We start from the raw sequence: 23318 nt of genomic DNA, 5'->3' as shown, positions 1-23318 counted from the left end.
TGCGGAACCTGGCCTTGGGGGGGACAGGGAGAGTAAATTCAGCCCTGGACATATTAGATTGTGTTGAGTAGTACATTTTGTGATCACTCTGATAGTTTGTTGCTTTCTGTTGCTATTTTTTTCTCCTTACTCATAGCCTTCTTATACGCTTTCTTTAACACGCTTTTTACTGTACCCGCTCGCCAACAAACATGCTCATAGATGATTGGCTTTCATTTTGAAAGTACCTAAATCCGAGCAATTTTTCTTTATTGTCAAATATTGAGAATATGGCACATTTCTTATAAAAGCCTTTGGATGTGAGCTGGTGGTGTGTAATATCGTGTTACCTGAAGTTCGTTTTCTATAAAGTGTTGTAAATAATGTCCCATCAGATGTTTTGCCTATTTCAATATCCAAAGAAGAAAACAGGAAAATTGTAAAGTAAACTTTAGGTTATAGGAGTTATCATGTATAGACATGTGCACTGCCAAAAAATTCGTTTAGTTTCGTTTCGTTTTAAATTCGGATTTGTGTTATTTCGTTTTTCAGGATTCGGGTGTGAAAGTCAATTCGGATTCGGAATTCGGATTCGAACGAAATTCGGTAGCGTTAGTACGAACGTTCGTTTTGTTTTCTGTTCTTATTCGTTTCTTATTCGTTTCTTTCGTTCGTTTGCAGCAAAAGTGACATTTGAGGGGGAAAAAATATTTTTCTCCTCTAATGTCACTTTGCTCCAATGAACGAAACGAATAAAAAACGAATAAGAAACGAATAAGAACAGAAAACGAAACGAACGTTCGTACTAACGCTACCGAATTTTGGAAATGGAAATTCGGATTCGTTTGCATTCGTTATGTCTGTAATTCGGAATTCGGATACATCCGAATGTCCGAATTTCCGAAAATTCGTCCGAATTTCGATTCGGAACGAAACGAATCGCACATGTCTAATCATGTATGGTCCTCACAAATTGTTGCCAGACCATATCATAAACACATTGACAATGTACCTGTGCTACGCAAGAACGTGCCACATGGAACCCCGACAGGGATTCATCACCAAAAAATTCCTATTCTCACCACCCAGGTACAGGTTGGCATATGAGGGGGCGCAACTTGTGCCCATAGCTACTCCCTGTACCTGGAGGTAATAGGTCCATTTCAAAATGAAGATGTTGCATGTCAATATGTGATGCCACAAGTCAACCAAAAATCAATGAAATGGCCATGTGGATCTATCCTGAGTATTGAAATAGAAATTAATGATCTGTAAACCTTTACAATGAGGAATGCTAGAATATAATGCCTCAATGACTATAGCTACTAGCAATGCGAGAGCGGAATAGTTAGAACATAAAGAATTTTTAATAATTTGATTGTTTCTGAATGTAACAGGGGAGGGTGGGTACATTCACCCTCGCAGTATTTGAATGAGAGAGAAGGGGAGGAGTGGAATAGGTATTACTCAGAACACTATATTTTTTGTCTTCTGTCAGAGCTTTTACTATTATGTTTTACTATTGTAATGTACTTACTTTTCTGCTATCCGACTCCGGGTTTCAGCGCCACCTCTCTGGGTATCACAGAATGCAGTGTCACGCAGCCCCTACTCCTCCTCAGCTGTTGTAACCAGGGAAATTCTATTCCTCAGGGCTCAAGCAATGTGCTGATGCTGGGCAACTGAATTCCCACCACTTGTCATCCTGAAGTGCTGCTGCAGATTGCTCCCTTCCTTTCCCTGTGGATCCATCCTTCTGTGCAGGATCATCCAGGAGCACGTCACCACCATCTCTCAGCAGGAGCTTCTCTTGCCGGCTTCTAACATTAGATTGACGCTGCTACTACAACTACCATGGGATCTGCTTCCACTCCTATCCGCCCAGGCTGATCCTGAGCACCAATGCCAGCACAACTGCAAGTATCTTCAACCTACACTACTGATACTATAACAGGGATTGCTATCTGTGGTAAGTATCTAAAAATTCCCTATCTGATCATCACATGGTCACTCTCTCAAATTAAGTGCTATATGAAGTAATACAACCATTAATTTTTTTATGTGAACACATGGACATTCTGTTATATGAAGTGCTATATGAAGTAATACAGCCATTCATATACACAGAAAGTCCATGCGATCACATAAATAATGAAGTGCTATATGAAGTAATACAGCCATTCATATACACAGAAAGTCCATGCGATCACATAAATAATGAAGTGCTATATGAAGTAATACAGCCATTCATATACACAGAAAGTCCATGCGATCACATAAATAATGAAGTGCTATATGAAGTAATACAGCCATTCATTATTTATGGGAACACGTGGACTTATGTTATATGAAGTGCTATACAAAATATTATAGCCATTTAGTGTTCATGTGAACGCATGGACATTATGTTATATGATGTGGTTTATGAAGTAACACAGCTATTCATTCCCTATTTGAATGCACGGACATACTGTTTACATGAAGTGCTATATGAAGTGATACAGCCTTTAAGTATCTATGTGAACGCATGGACATTCTGTTCATATGAAGTGGTTTATGAAGTAATACAACCATTCAGTATCTGTCAGAATGCATGAATATTTTCTTGAAAAACACTACACATAACATAATCATTGAGAAATCTCAGTTTAATTAAACAGACAACAATTGAGATCCAAAAACCCCTCAGAAGGTAAGTTATCCAATATTGTTACAACTATACATATTACACATTTTGCACAGTGTACTGTATCTTATATACTCCAACCTGGTACACTCCATTCACTGCTGTACACTTCACACTTCTTCACTATGCACCCTGTGTTATACATTATATGCGCCACATTGCTGCACTCTGTATACTGTGCTATACAATATATACAGTACTACTCACTGCTCCACACTGTATGATGTGTGGTACATTATATAGTCTACACTACTCTCTGTATACTGTGCTATACAATATATACAGTACTACTCACTCCTCCACACTGTATGATGTGTGGTACATTATATAGTCTACACTACCCTTCTGTATGCTGTGCTATACAATATATACAGTACTACTCACTGCTCCACACTGTATGATGTGTGGTACATTATATAGTCTACACTACTCTCTGTATACTGTGCTATACAATATATACAGTACTACTCACTGCCCCACACTGTATGATGTGTGGTACATTATATAGTCTACACTACTCTTCTGTATGCTGTGCTGTACAATATATACAGTACAACTCACTGCTCCACACTGTATGATGTGTGGTACATTATATAGTCTACACTACTCTTCTGTATGCTGTGCTGTACAATATATACAGTACTACTCACTGCTCCACACTGTATGATGTGTGGTACATTATATAGTCTACACTACTCTTCTGTATGCTGTGCTGTACAATATATACAGTACAACTCACTGCTCCACACTGTATGATGTGTGGTACATTATATAGTCTACACTACTCTTCTATATGCTGTGCTGTACATTTCATATTCCATATTGCTCCTCACAGTGTTGTGTTGTCATTTTCATAGATAGGAGGATGATGAATTCCACCATTTCATTCTATATAATACTGTTATAATCTATTTGCTCTCTAATGAAAACTGTCCTCACATTAATTTATACTTTTCCATGTTTTTACTTTATAAAATGAGTTCTCTTTACCTACAAAGATCATAGAAATAGAAGCAGCAGAAAGGTGTGGTAATTACCTGGACTGATGGATTTTCTCTGACGCTTCATTATCTTTTCAGTTGTTTCCGATGACTTTACAGCAGAAACCCGGTCATCCCTCCTAGACACAATCACATCTTCATTACTTTTTCTTAAATATTTATGAAATTAATAATTTAAATGACAATTGAAGGAAAAATGACTCACTAGATAACATGATATTTATCTGTCTGTGGGTCAGTCCACCCAGAAGTGATATTCCATTCTTTGTTAGATCCCGGTATGCTGAGTCAGCCCCTGGACTCTTATATGTCTTGTATACCCTGACAGCAAGATCTCCCCGCCATCATTCCTAAGTCTGCAGCCAGGTGAGTAGAATCTTCAAAAAGAGTTCAGCAATGGCGGCCCCCATCATTCACTTATCACCAGTGTACTTTTCTTGTATTTAGATACACTTTGGGTTATATTTATTATGGATTTGCTGGGGCATTGAACATACAATTGCCCAAAATGCACCCAACATGTTATTTTTATTATTTTTAAAGCACATTTCAATATACATTCACCCAGCATTCCAATGGTAAAAATTACAAAAATGACATTTGGCAACATCTGTTTTTGCACAGGAAGAGGTGCTTACTGTCAGGCGCGGATTCCCCACAAGGCCACCGAGGCCCAGCCTCGGGGCGGCAGGGCCTTGTGGGGAAGTTGCCCTCTCTACATTCAGTCCTGCTTTGTACAAGCAGGACTAAATGTAGAGTGAGGCAGCCGATTTTTCATTTACATGTGAAATCGGCGATGTCGCCGATTTCACATGTAAACAGTGTGCAGCCTTCTTCCCCTCCCCCCTGCACTTACCTCTCTCCTTTGGTTCAGTCCTCCGCCGCCGAGTCCCGAGTCTCTGACTGCAGTGAGCAGAGCGGCAGGGTTAAAAGTAACCCTGCCGCTCCGTGTATACAGTGAGAGGGGAGAGCTGTGCTGTGCCGTGCTGTGCTCTTCCTCTCTCACCTGTCACAGGAGTTCCAGCACAGTGCTGTGCTAGAACTCCTGTATTGGAGGTGACAGGGTTAATAAAGAGAACCTGTCACCTCCAATTGCTATCACACAGGGAATTGTTTTCTCCTGTGTGATAGCAATAAAGTTAGATGGAAAAAAAATTTAATTGATAAAAAAAAATAATATGAAATAATTAAATAAAAAGGTAATTAAAAAGTAAAAAAAGAAACAAATTATTAGAAAATAATGATAAAAACGAAACAATAATAAGATTACAAAATTAGAAAAAAGTAAATAAGATAAATAAAAATCAAAAAAAATTATGAAATAAATAAAAATGTAAAAAAATAAGAAGAAATAATTAAATAAAAAAATAAAAAGTGGTAAAAAAGTTACAAAAAAATAAACAGTAAAAAAAATTGACACTAACCCCGCCGCCCTGCCATCTGGTTGCCATTCTCCATTGATGGGAAGGGGCAGAACCTGGCCTTGGGGCGGCAGGGAGAGTAAATCCGGCCCTGCTTACTGTAATACTCATCAAATTAAGAAAAGGGTAAATGTTACCCATAATGCACATTCACCTGACATTTACTAGACAAGTAGAACTATGTAGAAGCAAACATGACATATATGATGAAGTCTATTACTGTTATCAACACGGCAGTTTTTGTTGTTCTGAGTTGTAACCTATTTTTATTACCTGTTGATCCTGCCAGTAGACTCATTCATTTTACACTTCCTGTAACAGGGTGACAACACTCCTGCACTGAAATGACATAGCAGCGTTGTCACCCTGTGGACGAGGTAGTCTTAAATGGACCTGTAGTGTTAGATGGACTTTAAGCAAGAGACAAACAAATTTCAACGCCCAACTCCCGATAACACGTTTTAAGAAGTTACAACAGCAGTTTTTTTCTTTAGTGAAAAAATGTTTAAACCCTATAAAAAGCTGCCATTGTAATCACCCCATCAGTGTGATCTAGTTTTTCCCAACCCCTATAAATGGAGCCTTTGCTTAACAGCTTGGCCTGTTACAGAATGTAGAAAAATGATGAATCTACTGGCAGGATAAACAGGTAATAAATGGAACCTGATATGTGCTAGTTTTTTTCATTTTGAATGGACATTAGTACGAATTTCTGTAAATTTGGACATTCGGATGCATCGGATTCGGATTTGGACATTCAGGTTCCAGAAATAAGGAATCCGAACGAAAGCGAATGTTTGATACCAAAATTCAGATATATACCAATGTCATTCAGAACAAAACAGAGAAGTGCTAGGTGTCATTTACAGTCTCCGCTTCTCTTTACTTTGCTGACATTCTGGACATATGTTGAATGTTAACAATGTATCAGAATTATATTATAGAACATAAAGAAAGAAGCTGAGATCTGTGTATTCTGTAACAGTTCTCAGCTTCTTTGCTACATTTGGACTATATACCGAATGTAAACAAAGAAGCTGACATCTGTCACAGAATGCAGAAAAGTGTTTAACTATTAAAATAAACAATAATAAAAAACAACGTGGGGTTTGCCTCTCCTATCCATACCAGGCTCTTTAGGACCCCACATTTCTTTAAAAAAAATGTGCATTGGGGTCCTCCTAAAATCCCATACCAGACCCTTACCCTGGGCAGCAGCCTGGCAGGGTAGAAAGGGGGAACGATGAGCGAGTGCCCCCTCTCCCTGCACCATACCAGGCCACATGCCCTCAGCACCTTATCCCCATACCTACAACCCTTATCCCCATACCCAGAGTTGTGGGGGTCTGCGGGCAGGAGGGAATGTCTGCATCTGGGTAACCCCTTTCATAAAGGGGGCACCTGGATGCTGTCCCCCTTGTGAATGAGTAAGGGGTGCTTTTAGTCCTACTCATTCACTGAAGGACTAAAAAAATGAAAATAAACACACCACACCTTAGAAAAAAATCCTTTGTTTGAACAAAAAGCACAAACAAAAGTTTTTGATAATTCCTTTTTTTCAAAAAATTAATGTCCAACAATGTCAATCCAGCGGTAATCAGGTCCTCCAGAATGGCTGCCTCCCACTGCCTTCTGTCAATCACCAGCAGAGTGGACCTGAGAGAGAAAGTTCTCTCTCAGGTCCGATCCTCTGCTGATTGACAGAAGATGGGGAGTGGAGCAATAGTCAGCCTGCTACTGCAATTTAAAATAGCCAACATCAGAATGGCTATTGCTCCCGCAGAGGAGAGGACCTGAGAGAGAACTGCTCCTCCTTGATTGACAGGCAGTGAGTGGAGCATTAGCCAGCCTGCTATTGGCTATTTTAATTTGAAATAGCCAATAGCATGCTTTGTTTATTTCTGCCCACTGCCCGATGAAATATTTATGGGGCAGCATCTGGGTGTCTTTATGAAATGGGGTACCAGGATGCAGATGATCCCCCTGCCCGCAGACCCCCACAACCACCAGGCCAGGATTGTGGGGATGAGGCCCTTGTCTCCATTGGCATTGGGACAAGGTGCTTTTCCACAGAGTCCTCCCTGGAAAAGTACTCTCCCAATGCTGAGGGCATGTGGCTTGGTATGGTGCAGGCAGGGGTTCCCTGCCTGCACCATACCAGGCCATATTCCCTCAGCATGTCGCTTATCTCCCCCTTTCCTGCTCTGCTAGGCCAGTGCCTGGATTAAGGGTCTGGTTAGTGATTTTAGGGAGGACCCCACTTTAAAAAAAAAAAATTGGCGTTGGGGTCCCCCTTAAAATACCTACCAGATACCTGGTATTAATTGTAGGGGGAACCGCACACTTTTTTTTTTTTACATTGGGATCCCCCTAACATTCCTACCAAAGCTAAAGGGTCTGGTATGAATGAGGAAGGGGAACCGCACACTGTTTTTTTTTTTATTGTTTTTGTGAACTGTGAAAAGTTACAAAGAAACAAAGTACAAACTTATTGTCACTTTTCTGCAACACATTTTCATTGGTAATTCTTGTAACTCATCTGAAATGAACAAAACATTCAGGTTTATCCGAGTGCTGAAACAAACTAACTTTCAGACCCAAATCCCCCCAAAAATTTAAACTTGTTCCACATATTTGACCAGTCAAACACTGCATCTTCAATCAACTAGTGCCTACAGATAAAAGGTACTATACTTGTTCACATGACACATAGAATTGAGATGGTGTAATCATTATTATGATCTAATTTGACAAAAATACTAAATCTGTCATGTGGAAAAAGTAGATACACCCCTATACAGTATATACCACCACTTCACATCCATGAAATTAGAATCCGGTGTTCTAGATTAGGTGCCAATGATTAGAACCTCCTTATGGAGTATAGAGGTGGAACTTCTCTAATTTAAACATCAGATACACCTCAGGGTCTGATGTTCTCTTTGCTGCTGACATGTGTTGTATCTTCATACCTCAATCAACAGAGAGCTCTCTAAGGCCCTCAGAAAGAAAGTTGTGTATATCTATGAGTCTGTGTATATCTATGAGGGATGTAAAATGATGGCCAAATTATTTGGAATCAAACATCCCACTGTAAGTAAAATATTCTACAAGTGATGTAGATTTCAAATGGCTTTCAATTTGTCTAGGACTAACCGGTTCAGGAAATTCACCCCAAGACTGGACCTCTGATTCTAAAAAAGTCTCCAAGCACTCAAAAAGTTTTTAAAATTGTGACGTGTTCAAGCAACTCTTTCAATAGTTAGGGTCAAAGTATATACATCTATAATCAGAAACATGCATGAGAGGTTTGTTAATAAAAAGCCTTTGCTGTCCAAAAAGAACATTACTGAAAGACTACAGATTGACATTCACCATGTAGGCAAAGACCAGGCCATGTGCTCAGAACTATGAGGTGAGTGAAAATCACTCGTCCTCATAGTTCGAGCTGATGTGTGACAATGAAACTGTCCACAATTCCACAACGATGGAAAATAAAGTTTTTTAGAGTTTATAAAACATTTAGTCCTAATTAATTAATATAATTGTGAACCCAGAGTTAAAAACGGGACATTTACCAACGATCCTGGCTCTGAAAGGTTTGCTAAGCACCCATAAAATAGTCACTCATTAGCAGCTAAATATAATTTTTGCTTTCAGAAGAACAAACTGTACGCTCACAAATCCATATTAAGACTTGAAGAAAACTGATGAATCAGCCATGAAATGTGCAATGCTTATGTGCACATAACACCTGCCAAGTCACAAGTGCATATTTATGTGTATTCACCTTGCACACACAATTTTACAATGTCTATGGAGCCATAACTTTACCTGTGAATCCGGTTTGATTGGAAAAAACTAAATCTGGTGAAAACATACCAGAAACATTTCTATCCTTGTACATGTAAAGGAATAAGCAACCCCCTCACCCAAATCACTTACAAAGAACAGGAAATATAATTTGCAGAAATCATGTTATAAGAATGGAGCTCAGTGATTTTGGGTTCCTTATTACAACAACAATTCATGCCTACAGATATAATAGTCTGACATCTTTCTGGTAGGATTATAGCCATGAAGACAGTAGACTATATCCCTTGTATGCTGGATTCTTGGATGGAGAGGGGTATAAAATATTGAAAAAATAAAATAAATAAAAACGAATTAGCACTGCAGACCTACCCTTGTAAGAGCACGGATCAGTGCCGAAGACATTAATCACGGATTACAATGGACTACAAGCTGCCATTATGCCATAGTTTTAAATGTTCTTCAGCTCTGATTTTACTGCAAGAAATTTTGGCCCCTTATAAGAGTGAAAATGGAAGTTACAAATAAGAGTGAAAATTGAAGATATGTTCAGATAGAAAAAAGATGAAAAAACTAAATAAAATCCTCTTTTTCTGAACTTTATAAATCGGCTCCCAATGCTTAAATCTAATCTTTAACCTGCTTAAACTGAAATTTATATTGGTATAAAAGACACAAAATTCCTCCATTCTTCCAGCACAGCTCGTCCTTTACATTACATTTAATAATCTTGTCCCCAGAGAGTGAAAAGAAGTCCTACCTGACGGATCATTCCCTGTGTGCAAGCTGAGGAGAAGCAGGAAATGAAAGAAACACGCACACAGGGTCATAAACAGGCTGAAGGTTGAACACTGGGTGAGGCTTTATAGATTAAGAGTATAGAGTGTTGTCAATAAAATCATATTCTGAGTTACTGTTGCAATGCTTAATTAAGGTGAACTCCTCGTGGATGTAAAAGACACAAATGAATGCAGCTCTGTATTTATTTATTACTACAATATTAAATTTATGTTTAAGTCAAGCTGTGTAAGTACCTGAATATCACTTTGTATTAGTAAGCATCCCCTGTACAACAAAGCTCAGAAAAGGGGAGGGAGAAGCAGTACAAGGAATTTCTACAGTACTAGGAGCATGCTGATAGGTGGAAAGAGCAGAAAGATTATTTCATCAGGTGCTGCTTCTACTTCCACTGTCCAATCATAGGGTAGGGGTGGGAAGAAGACCCAGGTAAGTGTTAATTAACTGCAACAAAGAAATACCAGGTCCCTTCCCCTGCCAGACAGTGCTGTATAATCTCAGGACTGGATGAGCATACATACAAACACTTTGACAGGTAAAACATCTCCCATATGTGTATTTTATCTGTGTATTGAGCTGTTCAACCAGAGTACAGCTTTTTATATGTTTTATGTGGCTTTCACTTTTCTGCACGCTTACTCTGTTTTATCTTTGCTATTGTATTATATGTAGGGATTTGTAGATTTTTCACTATAGGAAGGAGAGTTTAGTTACTACAATGACACGACCTTCCTGCTTACCCACTGCAGAGACAAGATATCAGCCACACATGGAGAGTATTGTTTTCAATGAGTTAGCCAACTATTAGACTCCCATTGTGAGAATGATAAGTGCGGCCATTGCCGGAGTAAATATCAGAGCCTGAGTATACATTGAGTAAATATGGATATCCTCATTTACATTTAAATAATGATATAATCATATAAAAAACATTGCTAAGATTTTACATTCCTTCAAGGTTGTCTTCCTATTTACTACACAAAACCATCAAGAAGATGGAAATAGAAAAATTTAAAACTGTTTCTCTATACCAGATGTTATAGAGGAAGGAAAAGCTGGAGCTTGTTTGGAGTTTAGACGGGAGGTATGCAGAAATTAAAGCTTTAAAAATATATAAGACTTTCTCCTCTAAACTGAAAGGGGGTCTGGGAGTCCCTCACATATCTGCCTATTATGCTGCGGCTCAACTTGCTGTGTTACCGAAATACCACGCTACCAAAGACCCTCTGCTGTGGGTCTCCCTGGAAGCGGTTGACTGTGACCCGTTGACTAGTAACCTTTGGCTACTTCCCAAAGACAGACTACAAATACATAACCCAATTACAGGTCAGTCCCTTCGCCTTTGGGATGCACACAAGTATTCCAGCCGCCTTCCCCCCTGGCTGTGATTTCCCACTCGCATTCCGTCATTGGATGTTGGGAGATGTGACCAACCTTCACAAACTGTACACTGCTGCGGTCCCAAAAACATTTCAACAATTACAAGATTCATATAAACTGCCGGCCTCAGAACTCTTTCGCTACCTCCAGGTCAATTCCTTTATTTCCTCCCATGTACCCGTATTCCTTATAGGTCCCACAGTCACCTCATTTGAACGGAGGTGTACCAATGATACATATGTGCTGGGTCTGATCTGGTCACCCTGCTCTATGACCAACTGTTATCGGGTTCGGCCCCTCCCTAACATAAGTACATGTCAGCTTGGGAGAAGGATCTTGGAAGCCCCATAGATAAAGATAGCGGGAAAACCATTTGGGAGGCAACTAAATCTAGCTCTCCATCTAAATCTAGACCATGCAGGCATTGGAAACCAACTACAAACTTCTTTATCGATGGTACTTAGTGCCCAGCAGTCATTTGTTTCGGGTCACGATGGATCATGCTTCAGAGGATGCGGAGAAGTGGGATCTTACCTACATGCAGTGGCGTAACAATCACCATAGCGACCCAGGCGGTCGCTATGGGGCCCAGGGCACAGTGGGGCCCGGCCAGATGCCGTGCAGGCCACCTGGGTCGCTATGGGATCTTCTGCTGCTGGCTTTCACTGAAGACGAACACGCCGCTGTTCAGATCATCTGTGCAGCGGCGCGTTCGTCTCCAGAGTCAATGAGAGCCAACAGCAGCGGCGGAGCATGGTGGACCCGGTGTTCTGTCAACGTCGCGAGCCTTAGGAGCATGCTGATAGGTGGAAAGAGCAGAAAGATTATTTCATCAGGTGCTGCTTCTACTTCCACTGTCCAATCATAGGGTAGGGGTGGGAAGAAGACCCAGGTAAGTGTTAATTAACTGCAACAAAGAAATACCAGGTCCCTTCCCCTGCCAGACAGTGCTGTATAATCTCAGGACTGGATGAGCATACATACAAACACTTTGACAGGTAAAACATCTCCCATATGTGTATTTTATCTGTGTATTGAGCTGTTCAACCAGAGTACAGCTTTTTATATGTTTTATGTGGCTTTCACTTTTCTGCACGCTTACTCTGTTTTATCTTTGCTATTGTATTATATGTAGGGATTTGTAGATTTTTCACTATAGGAAGGAGAGTTTAGTTACTACAATGACACGACCTTCCTGCTTACCCACTGCAGAGACAAGATATCAGCCACACATGGAGAGTATTGTTTTCAATGAGTTAGCCAACTATTAGACTCCCATTGTGAGAATGATAAGTGCGGCCATTGCCGGAGTAAATATCAGAGCCTGAGTATACATTGAGTAAATATGGATATCCTCATTTACATTTAAATAATGATATAATCATATAAAAAACATTGCTAAGATTTTACATTCCTTCAAGGTTGTCTTCCTATTTACTACACAAAACCATCAAGAAGATGGAAATAGAAAAATTTAAAACTGTTTCTCTATACCAGATGTTATAGAGGAAGGAAAAGCTGGAGCTTGTTTGGAGTTTAGACGGGAGGTATGCAGAAATTAAAGCTTTAAAAATATATAAGACTTTCTCCTCTAAACTGAAAGGGGGTCTGGGAGTCCCTCACATATCTGCCTATTATGCTGCGGCTCAACTTGCTGTGTTACCGAAATACCACGCTACCAAAGACCCTCTGCTGTGGGTCTCCCTGGAAGCGGTTGACTGTGACCCGTTGACTAGTAACCTTTGGCTACTTCCCAAAGACAGACTACAAATACATAACCCAATTACAGGTCAGTCCCTTCGCCTTTGGGATGCACACAAGTATTCCAGCCGCCTTCCCCCCTGGCTGTGATTTCCCACTCGCATTCCGTCATTGGATGTTGGGAGATGTGACCAACCTTCACAAACTGTACACTGCTGCGGTCCCAAAAACATTTCAACAATTACAAGATTCATATAAACTGCCGGCCTCAGAACTCTTTCGCTACCTCCAGGTCAATTCCTTTATTTCCTCCCATGTACCCGTATTCCTTATAGGTCCCACAGTCACCTCATTTGAACGGAGGTGTACCAATGATACATATGTGCTGGGTCTGATCTGGTCACCCTGCTCTATGACCAACTGTTATCGGGTTCGGCCCCTCCCTAACATAAGTACATGTCAGCTTGGGAGAAGGATCTTGGAAGCCCCATAGATAAAGATAGCGGGAAAACCATTTGGGAGGCAACTAAATCTAGCTCTCCATCTAAATCTAGACCATGCAGGCATTGGAAACCAACTACAAACTTCTTTATCGATGGTACTTAGTGCCCAGCAGTCATTTGTTTCGGGTCACGATGGATCATGCTTCAGAGGATGCGGAGAAGTGGGATCTTACCTACATGCAGTGGCGTAACAATCACCATAGCGACCCAGGAGGTCGCTATGGGGCCACGGTCAGGCCACCTGGGTCGCTATGGGATCTTCTGCTGCTGGCTTTCACTGAAGACGAACACGCCGCTGTTCAGATCATCTGTGCAGCGGCGCGTTCGTCTCCAGAGTCAATGAGAGCCAACAGCAGCGGCGGAGCATGGTGGACCCGGTGTTCTGTCAACGTCGCGAGCCGCTGACGTCACCGGCAGTAGAGGAGGAGGCGGGCCCGTGCTCGGCAGCAGGGGAGGAGGCGGCCTCGGTGACGAAGAAGGAGGGGTGCCCGTGCTCGGCAGCAGGGGAGGAAGCGGCCTCGGTGACGAAGAAGGAGGCGGGCCCGGCGACGGAGGAGGTAAGGAGTGCGACCAGCCCACCTGAGGGTGATCTTGCAGAGCCCACCATAGAGAGTCTATGGTGGGCTCTGCAGGGTCACCCTCGGGTTGGATCTCGAGTGGGCTCTGCAAGGGGTAAAACTAGAAATCACGGGGCCCCATACAAAATTTTGCTATGGGGCCCTGTGATTTCTAGTTACGCCCCTGCCTACATGTATGGTGGCAATGCCCCATAGTACAGACTTTTTGGTCTCGAGTTTTTACCTTTCTTTCTTCTATTCTGGCTCTCACACTGACACCGGATCCAAAGGTCGCTCTACTTAACCTGCCCCCCAAACAACTCACATAACACATAAACAACACAAATTTTTACTACATGGTCTTACTGCGGCTAAACAGTCAGTGGTGAAATCATGGCAATCCCCTACACTCCCTTTTGTGGAAGTAAAGCGCAGCATCCAATGGTTCTTCCTCAACGAACGTCTCTCGGCACGGTTGACCGATAAAGTCCCGCGCTTTGAACAGATTTGGAACCCATGGATCCAATATCTATGGACGCACTCCTTTGACTCTTGCCTACTGACACTTTGATTTTGGGGAGCGGGCCATCACTTCCCTACCTGTACACCGGAAATGGACCACCTCTACTTTACCTCACTCTCTCCTCTACTTTCCTTCTCTATGCTTCCTCCCTTCTAATCCCGCTCTCACCCTTTCCCTGGCCATCCTCAACCCTACACCTGATTGGGGTGGTGGAAGGTTTTAGTTTTTTTCTTTTACTTATACTAGATTGAATATACAAGACGTTACTTAGTTGCACTGGATTTACGGTCTGTAACCCCAGACTACTGAATGTTGCTACACGTTGTTACTGTTCGCAGCAATCCCTTTTGCAGATGTGTTCATTGTATGTACTGTAAGGAAAATGCATAGATCCTACCCTGTGTCATAACTTACATCTGTAAACACCTGCTATACTTGACTGTTTAATTGTACTGGAATAGAAAAAAACAATAAAAATGTATTGAATTAAAAAAAAAAAATATATATATATAAGAAAAAACACATCAGAAGAATGGCTTTCTTCAAACTGGTCCCGGTCAATGTGACTTCATTTTGATCATCTGTAGTTTTCAGCATAAGTATCTGGAGCTACTAATTATAGTTGCATGTCACTTTGAAACTGGATATACACAGTATGAATTGGAGCTGGTTACTGATGAACTGGCTGAAATTTGCACAGTGGGTGCTGCTTTCAGCATCCTAAAGGTGCCCATACACTGCACGATTATCGTACGATAATCGTATGCGATCGGTTTTTCGTACGATAATCGCGCAGTGTCTGGGTAGTGTGCAACCGCGGATACTGTACAATCATACGACGTTTGACTTCCTAGCATGTTCGAAAACCTGTGCGTAATCGTACGATAATCGTTCAATGAGTAGAGAAATCGTTCGTCAATTATCGCACTGTTCGTTCAGCACATGCGTTAAACGATCGAGCAATCGGAAGTAGAATGACGGCAGCTGGCTGTACTCGCAGCATTCACACCTCTGTTCTGGTACCCACATGGACCACTTGCTCAGCCATTGCTGGGGCTACATGTTGCGTACAGATGCAAGAACCAATGCTCACACCAAAATCATATCTCCTCATGTAGCTGACACACATGCTGACCACGCCGTTCATATACTTACCTTGTGTCTCTCCTCGTCTCCCGTCCGAGGGAGACGAGGAGAGCCATAGATATATGCAAAAAAAACGGAGCGTTTAATAACCCTTTAAGCCCAAGCATTCCCAGGCAGGCACTACCTGTGCAAGTTCCACAAATGTTATGCAGCCAGCCCTGTGTGCACACCTGGACATGTATGACCAACACAAAACATCACATAAAAGAAAATAAGTAAACTTAAAATGTGACAAGAAAATACAAAAATAAAAGATTTTAAACAAACAGTACATGATAAGTTAAATTACATTTTAGTTTTGTGATTTGTGTTCAAGAAGCAAATTCTTTGTTATCTAGTATTGTGTATGAATGTGAATAAGTTACTCAGTTAATCCTGGTAGCAGTAAATAAGTGAACAATGTGCAGGTAAACAAACAACACTGCTTCACAATAGGTACCCATCTGGTGAATGTGACAGTTGTCGTGTGTAATGCTCTGGACTACAAATCCCAGAGACGTCAAGCTTATCCCAAGGATGAGCCCAGCTGTAAAGCTTGGCAAAACTTTAATTTCTATTTGTTGTCTGTTCTTGCAGTAAACTTCAAGGAAACTGGCTCAGTAGCATTAAAAGTACTTTTCTTGGTGACTTCTCTTGCAAATCTATGTGTGTCTGAAAAAGTCCACTAAGATATATCGCAACACATTGTGCCCAGCTGTATATGTGTGCCATGATGTGAGTGATCCGGGACACATGGTCACAGCAGTGCAGCACCTAGGGTTGTCACCTTTTCTTCAAGTAAAACCTGAACATTCTAGCGTCCCATGGCCATTTGTTTTAGCAAATATACAGGAGAGAGTGAGGAGAGACAGCCAGGAGAGAGAGTGATGAAGAAGAGCCAGCAGAGAGAGCGAGGAGAGAGAGCGAGGAGGAACAGCCAGCAGAGAGAGTGAGGATAGACAGCCAGGAGAAAGAGAGGAGAGACATCCAGTAGAGAGAGGTGAGACAGCCAGGGGAAAAAGTGAGGAGAGACAGCCAGTGGAGAGAGAAGAGACAGTTAGGAGACCAAAGAGAGACAGCCAGGAGAGAGAGGAGAGACAGCCAGGAGAGAGAGAGCAAAGAGAGACAGCCAGGGGAGAGAGTAAGGTGGGACAGCCAGGGGAAAGAGTGAGGAGAGAAAAGGGAGAGATCGAGGAGAGAGAGCAGGGAGAGGCAGCTAGGAGGATGAGCAAGGAGACACAGCCAGGAGAGAGAGAGGAGAGAGAGAGACAGCCTGGAGAGATAGAGAAGAGAGACAGGCAAGAGAGATAGCAAGGAGTGACATCTTGTGTCCCTGATTCAGGGCCATAAACTGCAGAACTTGCTAAATGGGCCAAAGCACAAAGTGTCTGAAAACGTCACAAATTGTTTGCTGAGATCCATTTTTTGTCATGAGGGATCCACCACAATCCGGGCTCTGAGTGTATACATTTAGCATTGCTCGTGCAGTAGATTGTAGTGTATGTTTGAGAAATAGAGAGAGAGAGAGACTGGAAATGTTGTATGCACCGTCAGAGCCCAGTCACAGTGGAGGTCTACAGGCATACTGTGCACGAAGGGTGGCTGCATATAAGCATATAAGACAGGATGAACACGGTACATATTGCACATAAGTTTCACATGAACAGACATAGTGCTGTGTGACTCTGAATTCTCCTTCTAAGTATATAGAGGAGTACATGTATGGCTACATACAATAAACACAGCTCAGCCCATTTCACCTGGACCCCGAAGTTACCTCACTAGCAGTGACATCACCATCACTCACTTGTGCCGGACGCCTCTCTTGTAGCTCTGCCCTTTCAGTTTTTTATTGGTGCAGGATGTCAGAATTTGTTCAGCACCATCATGGAGGGTAAGAAAAATGCTTCCCCTCTTCATGTTGGCCCCTAGATGGTAGGCCCGTGGCAAATGCCCACTTGGCCTTCTGGTTAAAGCAGCCCTGAGAGGGAGGAGAGGATTAGGGCGGGATCACTGCTCCAGTTCTGTGATATAACTTTCTCCAAAGGAAAACTATCAAGACAAATGTATTTTCATCCACCCATAGGTAGTTAAAGTAACAACAGTATTTTAAAAAAAAATGCAAATACATAGGACTCACGACCTGGTGAATATAACATAATCCATCTTTGATAGTTATAACAAAGTTAATGCGCTCACAAGTATCCTTCACATAAGAACCTGTCATGCTGATTGCTGATTGCAGAAGTGCTTTCCGGGGCAAATCTCCAGAGGCAGAGGACCGGCCTGACCGTGGAAAGCAGTAGTGTCCTGCTGCTTCAGGGCAAGGCTTCGTGTGTACTTTGGGGTATGTGGTGTCCAGGCAATGCATTTCAGGGTCCGCTCCCTTTATCAAACCGATTGGTTGTTAAGACCCTATTCTATATATAGTGTACAGAACTGGTTTCTTGCTAGATAAATCTTTGACTCTTGACTCTTACTCAAATACTTTATTTTTTCTTTAAATGGTCCATTTTCTCAGTTTAAACCTTTGACATGCATTCTATTTTCTACTGTGAATACAATTTGGGTTTATGAGATTTGCAGATCATTGCATTCTGTTTTTATGTCGATTTAACACAGCGTCCAAACTTTTTTGGAATTGGGATTGTACAATAAATCAATAACAGGGAAATATTTCTATATATAAATATGTAAGCAACATTAAAGATACATGTAAAAACTTTACTACATATATTAAAAGTATACTAGATTGCTAGAAATAAGAGAACAGTCCCAATTTGGATTGCCTCGAACTGCCTTTTATCAATATTTGCAACTTAGACATGCTCGACGACCCAATTTGGTAACTCTTCACCACACTTCAATCCAGCACCACTCCTGGACACCCTTGTTGCTGCCTGCAATACTAAGAGTATTATTTCTTATCTATATTTTTGCTTATTAACCAACTTGACACTACGATCCCCTTGAGTGCCAGGAGTAAGTGGGAGAACAACCTAGGCCCTATTACAGACGATGACTGGATAGGTGCTGTGATGGCTGTTCTCTCAGTTTCTTTGTCTATGTCTCATAGACTTACCCAACTATTTATTTTGCACAGGGCCTACCGTATTCCTGAGTTCCTGTTCAAAATAGGTGCCAAGATTGACCCTTCTTGTCCAAAATGTGGTTTTCGCCAAGGATACATGATACACTTATTGTGGAGATGTCCCAAATTGGTCTGATATTTGGGTGCAGTGCTTAAGGTTATTCATTCTGTCTTCGGTATATTGTTGGATAACACACCCGGAGTCTATATACTTGACATTTTTGATATCCCTCGGAGGAATTCGTACCTCAGATTGGCTATACAAAGAGCCTTATTTACCGCTAGGAGACTAATGGCAAGGAAATGGATATCCACCATCCCTCCCTCATTATCGGAATAGATCTCTGAGTTAGATAAAATTGTAATGTTTGAACGCATTACCTATCAATATAGAGGGATTGGTGAAGATAATTTTCTTTTACTCTGGTCCAGATGGCTACCCTATCGTAAATATTAAGGGCACTCTAGACTTTTTTCATGTTATTATTATTTAGACATATGAGGGTCGTGTGTGTAAGCTCAAGATATAATTTGACTAATCCAATTCCAGGTCTTTATGTTTCTTTTTGAATTACATCAGTGTTGTAAACGTTTATAAGTGCCTAGGTGATTTGACCTGAATGAGTTAGTTTCTGGATACTGTTTTATTGATATGTGCAAATGGTGGATGTGGGGGTTCTTTCCTTTTTTTGCATTGTAATTGGTTTTAGTTGTTTCTTATTTATTTGTGTTATATTTGTTGTTATAATTTTTTCTTTTATATTGTCTGTTTAAAGAAAAACTTAATAAAAAAAGAAAAGAAATAAGAATACAAGTACTCTTGAAAATGCCCTGTATCAGCCCCGATACCGATACTAGTATCGGTATTGGTGCATCCCTAGTTTACAGGGATGAACAGGCACTAACTTCAAGTCCTGAAATAAAACGCACCAGTTCTTTTTTGTGGTGTTTCTATTGCAGGGTAACTGTGATAGCATTGTGTGATGAATTTAACTAGTAATGGGTGAATCTGCTTGGGTTCAATTTGCAGGCACGTCCAAGCATTGTGACCTTTATTGTAAACCCCATTGAAGTCAATGGGAAGATAATCTTTAAATCCAGCACTCTCCATTTTCAAGACTTATAGACAAGGAATTGTCAAACAAAGGATGTGGGGAGCTGGACACTGTCCTGGGGGTTATGTACCAATGCAAAACAAATGAAAAACATTTAATTCAGTAGAGAGAAGCTCTTCTATTAAGGTATAAAGAGCAACATTAAAAATATAAAATTCCCTTTAAATAACATCCTGAAGGGGTGCCTTACATCTGTGTGTGAATAGATGCACCTGTATGATATAATAAAAAAAAGTGATATTTAAATAAAATTAAATTAGTGCTAAATGACATTTCACAGCCACTTCATTCTGTTTGTAAACAAAGCTGCATTGGTCTTCATTGGAAGATTTCACCTCTTAATCTCCCCAGTAGAGACACAGACAGTGGCGACACTCCATACATAAAAAAAGTTTTTTTTTTAAATGTACTGAAATTTCCAAAAACACTATAATTGTTCTTTCATCGAGCACCTCTGTTAGACAAGGGCCCATCCCTGTTCGGGGACATCATACATCACATACAATACAGACCTGTTTGAAAGACTGCAACGGACTGTAGAAATTCCTCTCATCCAATATATCATATATACAAAAAATAATCATGGAACGGTGTCCTTGTTTAGATTTTTATTACCCAATAAACACGTCCCAATAAAATTCCACCCACTCTGTCTTATACCACATAAGCACACATACAAGTTATATTCATTTCAGATATTCAAACACATTACATGGTCCTTATAGGGGACAGTATACCAACATGTACAGTGCAAAGTAGTCGGGGCAACCTAATAAATTCCCATTCACAAAGCCAACAGGAAACCTCCCTGCAGTGGCGTAGCATGGGGGGGGGGGCACTTGCCCCTGGGCGCCGGTCTGAAGGGGTGCCCATTGGCCTCTGCAGAAGATGAGATGCACCCAGGCAGGGCTGACAGCGGCACTACTCAGTGGGCTACTGTAAGCCTGGCAGCTGAAGCGCTGAAGCAGAAAAATGATTGTAGCAGCAGACACAGTGTGGCCGGTACGATGGACTGTCACTCGGCTGGCTCCGTCGCTGTGCCTTGCTGTATGTGCCTGACATCATGAACAGCAAAGGAGCTCCTGAGCCACTGGGAGGCTTTACCTGCTGCCGGCTGAGAGCGGGATTTGTTCTCTGTGGAGCGCCTCACATGGACTTTACAGGTGAGTTTCAAACTCAATGTTTGCAATGGGGGTGGAGGTGAGGGGTGTGTGTGTGTGTAAACAGCAGAGAACATTGCTGAATGACATTGGAAACCAGTGGTCAGGGCCTTCAGGGTGTCCTCCCATTATGGTACACTGCAGTGCTAGCATTACAAGAACAGGCATGCTTGTGTGTCTTCTAATGGGGGGTGTGGGGTGTTCACACCACACTCTTTGGAACCCCATAACTGCCAACCTTCATTTCTCACCTGTCTAATCTATCACCTGATTAATTTTACAATTTAACACTTGTCAGCCTGAAAATCCCAAAGACTACAACATGATAGCAAACATGCTTTTTGGGGTAGTGGTGAAGACCATATACTTCTTAGACCCTACATCTTGCTGAGAGCTTTTGTCTATCACTGGGAAAATAGAAGATCTACCACTTTTCAATACTAAAACACACAAATTACTGGCAAAAAAATAAAGTGAGTTTATTCTATTTGCAAATATAGTTCTTGTCCTCCTCTTTACCACTTGTTTTTGGCTGAAGGGACTTCCTTGAACAATCCGACTAAAAATGTTTTACTGAATAAAATATGTCAGGCAGTTTAGTATCTTAACGAAGATCCCAAGGTCAAGAGCCTGCACAAGAGCTTGCACTGAAAAGTTGAAATGGCAATTAAAGAGAAGTTCTGCAGGTCAGGCGGTAATCATCAAGGACATAGGGCAAGTAAACATTGTGTCATGATAGTGCTGAAAACTGAGAATATTTGGAGAAATTATATATAATTAATATTAAAAGAATGATATATTATTGAAACATGGAATTAATATTTCTCTGATGTGCTTACAGTTCAGATACATGGACTGGGAATGTAAAGGGTGACATCATGTCAGATCTTCTACAGCAGACAAGAATCCCGCAGAACTGAGTAATCTACGTAGAAAAAGTTCCCCCCACAGTGATCTCTGTCTAAATCCAAATAAGGCAAGATTACAGGATTTCAGGTTTGTCCTACAACTACAAGTGGTGTATGTGTGTCCCCAGATCCTAATATGCAGCTAGTAGGGTGTGTGTGCACAGGTGCCCATCTGCAGCCAATGGGGTATGTGTGTGTGTGCACAGTAGGGTTGCCACATTTTCTGCACATGAGACCCAAACACTTTAGCGCCACGCTCTGCAATTTTTTTTGGAGGATATAGAGGAGAGAGTGAGGAGAGGCAGCCAGGATAGGATCTCAGGTGGGCTGTGCGGCTCTCAGGTGGGCTGTGCAACCCTCAAGTGGGATATAAGGCTCTTAGGTGTACTATGCACACTCTCAGGTGGGTGCTGAGGCTCTCAGGTGGGCTGTGCGACCCTCAGGTGGGCTGTGCGACCCTCAGGTAGGCTTTGCGCACTCTTCGGTGGGCTATACGGCTCTCAGGTGGGCTAGGTTAATCTGCGGCGCTCGCTGGCTGATTTTAACAGTCCTGCAGTTATGTTACATTTGGCAAATTTCTTCTGTACTACTTAATAAATCAAACAATAAGACTTTTCATTGAAATCTCATTGTATGATTTATCAGGTAGTACAAGTACATGGATATATTACAGTGACATGCAATGTAAATGCAATACAAATTCTTCCCAGTACACACAGTCTCTCCCAGTCCCCAGCATTCATGAAATGTAAAACTTGCCCATGCCTGCGTTCTCTGTCTCTGTCTCTATGTCCTCGCTCGGTACCTGCAGGATGTGATGTCAGAGCCAGAACTACGTGGGAGGAGATCATGCCACAGGAGGAGGAGACAGACAGATGAGTGTGGCCTTCACAATACCGGAGCCCAGCGATATGCGGCTCTCTTAGGGAGCCACAGGTCCGGTTTGAATGTGCCCGGGTGGGAGGTGGGCTCCCTCCCGGGCACTGGATTCCAAACCCGTACTGTCCGGGTGAATCCCGGAAGGATCGCAACCCTAGTGCGCAGGTCCTAATCTGCCGCTAGGTGTGTGCGTGCGTGTGTGTGCAGGTCCTCATCTGCAGCTAGGTGTGTGTCCAGGTCCCCATCTGCACCTAGGTGTGTGTGTGTAGGTCCTCATCTGCATCTAGTGGGGTGTGTGTCCAGGTCCTCATCTGGATCTAGTGGGGTGTGTGTCCAGGTCCTCATCTGCATCTAGTGGGGTGTGTGTTCAGGTCCTCATCTGCATCTAGTGTGGGGTGTGTCCAGGTCCTCATCTGCATCTAGTGGGGTGTGTGTCCAGGTCCTCATCTGCATCTAGTGGGGTTTGTGTCCAGGTCCTCATCTGCATCTAGTGGGGTGTGTTCAGGTCCCCATCTGCATCTAGTGGGGTGTGTGTCCAGGTCGTCATCTGCATCTAGTGGGGTGTGTGTCCAGGTCATCATCTGCATCTAGTGGGGTGTGTGTCCAGGTCGTCATCTGCATCTAGTGGGGTGTGTGTCCAGGTCATCATCTGCATCTAGTGGGGTGTGTGTCCAGGTC

General features: G+C 42.0%; 1 protein-coding gene across 1 annotated transcript in view; it reads right to left on the bottom strand.

Moving 5' to 3' along the window:
- The window catches only part of LOC108802464 (NACHT, LRR and PYD domains-containing protein 3-like), a 50714-nt gene that overhangs the window by 26879 nt on the left and 517 nt on the right, over positions 1 to 23318 (bottom strand). The gene's annotated exons all lie outside the window — the stretch shown is intronic.

This window comes from Nanorana parkeri, unplaced genomic scaffold, assembly GCF_000935625.1.
Source record: "Nanorana parkeri isolate BGI_ZX_2015 unplaced genomic scaffold, ASM93562v1 scaffold2877, whole genome shotgun sequence".
NCBI lineage: Eukaryota > Metazoa > Chordata > Amphibia > Anura > Dicroglossidae > Nanorana > Nanorana parkeri.
This window is presented reverse-complemented; position numbering and strand designations above follow the sequence as displayed.